We start from the raw sequence: 3,376 nt of genomic DNA on the forward strand, positions 1-3,376 counted from the left end.
TGTGTGTGTGCGCGCGCGTGCACGCGCGTGCGCACGCACACGCTTGCAGGTGTATGTGTGCTGTTATTGTTATTTTTCCTCGGTCTAAATTCCCACATGGGTGCAACATGGCCACAGAATTCACCGGGTGGAATTGCCATGGGAGGCTCTAAGAGTCCAGCCAGTGGGGGCTAGAGGATAAGAAAAGAAACTGGAGGTGGCACCTAGGATGAGTTCCAATGTCCCCTGCCCACCTGAGAAGAGCTTGGGACACTGACACACAAAAAGCCCAGACAGTGCACCCACAGACACCCACTTACAGAGGCCACAAAGAGAGTGTAAGAGCCCTAGGAGAGAGATCCAGATCAGTCAACGAGAGGTGGGACTAATCAGGCAGAAGTTCTGGAGGAGGAGGATCTTGAACTTGAGGAACATTGGAAATCATTAGAGAAATAACACCTGCTGTGAGGCAAGCCTTGCTAGGAGCTCCATGTGAGTATCTCATTTAATGCTCTCAGCAACCCTTAGTTGTAGGAATTATCATTTCTTTATGGATGGGGAGACTGATGCTCTGCAAGGTCAAACAACCTGTCTAAGGCCACGTAGCCAGTAAGTGGCAGAGCTGCGTCAAATTTGTGTATCCCGCTGGCTGCTGGGAGCACTTCCTTTAATCCTACACAATCTTAGAGTCAGAAGGAAGTGGCCATGGATCTCTCTGGAGCACGTGGGATGGAGCGTGGTCACGGGGCATGGGATGCTCCCTGAGCTTCGAGGTGGCCTGTGCCCTCCTTAGAACAAGAGGTGCTCCTCCTCAGCCAGCTGCCCAGTTACAGGGCACTGCCATCCCATCCCGTCCCCAGAACCACCCTCCACCACAGCTGCCCAGGCCTTTCGGGACCCTGTGACAGCCCTTCCCCTGTGCAAGCCGAGGTGCTCACCTCCTTCAAACCCCCCGAACTTCGTCATGGAAGGTGGCCTCCAGACACTCCCCTCCCAACACGGGTCCAAACACACATATTTCAGTGTGCGTGAACACACTGCGCGCTTCCACCCCCGTCAGCATCCCTGCGTGGACTCAGATCTCCCCTCTGGTGGGCAGCACTGAGCTGGCAGCACAGCTTCGGCCCCTTCCTCCCACTCTGCTCCTCTAGGAGCACCAAGGCTGCCGATGACACAGGCCAGAGCCCAGCCTGCTCACTCTCGCGAGGCCCCGAGGACACACGGCCGCACCCACACCCACAGAGCGTGGTTCATCACACCATGATCGACCCGTTCGCTGCAGGTGACAGTCAAACTCCTTCTGACCCTCAGCTTCCTCTGCACACATCCCACGGAGAAACCCCCCCCTCGCCACCCCCCCCCCCCCCCCCCGCCAGTCTCTGAGGCTGGTGCCCCATCCCCATCCCTACTTCCACCGATAGCTCTGAAGAAGAGAGACGAGGCATTTCCTACATGACTGAGCAGTGAAAGCTGCAAGTGGCTCCGACTGCAGCTTGATATCAATGAGAGCATGTCTAATAGAGACAGCTGACTCACAGACGGAGTGAGCTTCCCATCGTGGGAGGCTCAGTGAGCCCTGGAGGGTGCTAGGAGATTGCTGCCAGAGTCTCGTGGGCGGTGGGATTAGAAACCTTTCATCTTCTCCAAGTCTGCGATTCGCTGTCACTGTCATCTTCAAGAGTAAGACTTCCTTAGCACGACCATCTCAGAAAACCCAACAGACCCCTGCCCAAGAATCGCAGCCTGGCAGGCCCTGATATAGAAAACAGAGAGGTCACCGATCTCTGGGGTCTCCCCTCAGGCCTGGGGGACAAAGGAGGGGCCCCAACTCAGGACCACTTGTTGAGTGGGTGAACAAATAAATGAGTAAATGAATGAATGGTCATCCGTGAGGCCAAGTCCCCACTGAACCTTCTGCCTATCCCGAGGTTGGCCCCTATCTTGGAGAACCTACAAGCTCCCTGGGAATCCTCACTCCAAGGGGCCCAGCCAGAGCCTCAGGGCAAGCTCTGTGCTGCTGCACCAGGAACCCCAGTGTCACTGTCACCACCTGAGGGACCAGCTCGGTCAGGGCTGCACCCAGCTCAGCCAGTGAAGCATGAGCCCAAGAGCTGGGAGAGCCATTTGCCGACTCCCCGCTCCGACGGGGGCAGCCTCTCTATGGGAGGGGTGGGTGCCCTTCCTGGGTGTTGCCTGCACGTTAGGCACATCTGCTGAAGCCAGGGTTTGTAGAAAAATGTGTTCCAGCACCCAGGCTGGACACCATGGTGGGAGTCAGGAAGAGGGGGAACCTCATCTGAAGCCTGTGACAGCGGACACCCCCAAAGGCTCTGGAGGAGGAAAGGGCCTAGCAAAATAGCACTAGTAAGTGAGCATGGCAACAGCACGTGGCCGTGTGGCCAGGGGAAACGGCAGACGCTCGAAACCCTGCATCTGTGGGGAGCCAAGGCGAGGACAACTACACCTCAGGGAGCTCAGGCTGACTTCCCCCCTTGCCCCTGCCCTGTGCTCCCTCATGCCATGTGTCCTTTCACCAGCACGGACGAGGTCACGTGTCCACACACTGCACACCCTAGCAATAGCCCTCCACCTTTGCACACACCTGACTGCGTGCATGGACACATGATTACATAACACGTCCACCTACCTGTGCACATGGACCCACACAGCCCAGCTCAACGGAGTACCCTCCCCACCAGCCCACGGGCAGTCCCCGCTTTCCAGTCAAGGGATCCTCAGGCAGGGGGGAAGGTGATCCCCCTCCCCTCACAGAGGGAGTGGCTGGCATCAGGGTAAAATTTATCATCATTATCCTAATATCATCTCCAGGCTCGGCAGTGGCAGCAGCTAAAGAAAATACCAAGGCTTAACTTGGGGCGCGTGGAGAGAGAGAGGCAGGAGATAGGAAATATGATTTATGATGGAAATCAATGCAATCATAATACTTCGTGCTTATGAAATTGGGCTGTGCCTCCCGTGCCCACACAGGCCCGCTTCGCCCTGCTCCTCAGGGGAGATCGCGGCCCTGGGGACTGGGACCAGGGCCGATGGACAGACCCAGTGATGGACACTGCCTGTCTCCTTTTTCAGCCTTCCCTGGGGACCATAGGGGCGCAGGGCACTGTCCAAAGAGAATGGTGGATGAAGCACGTGAATAGCAAACCGGGCGTTGTTGCCCGTGTGCCCCGTTCTGCTCTCAAACCACTCTACCACCCTGTGAAGGCAGATCTTGTATACATACACATGTGTGTGTGTGTGTGTGTGTGTGTGTGTGTGTGTCCTTTGCATCTTCAGGTATAGGAAGCAGGGGCCTGAAGAGCTTGAGTGCCTGAGTTAAGACCTAGAGCTGGTCATGGCTGAGCCGGACATGTTCCCAGGGCAGCACAGGCCTGGTGCC

This window comes from Tupaia chinensis, unplaced genomic scaffold (assembly GCF_000334495.1).
Source record: "Tupaia chinensis unplaced genomic scaffold, TupChi_1.0 Scaffold139952_1, whole genome shotgun sequence".
NCBI lineage: Eukaryota > Metazoa > Chordata > Mammalia > Scandentia > Tupaiidae > Tupaia > Tupaia belangeri.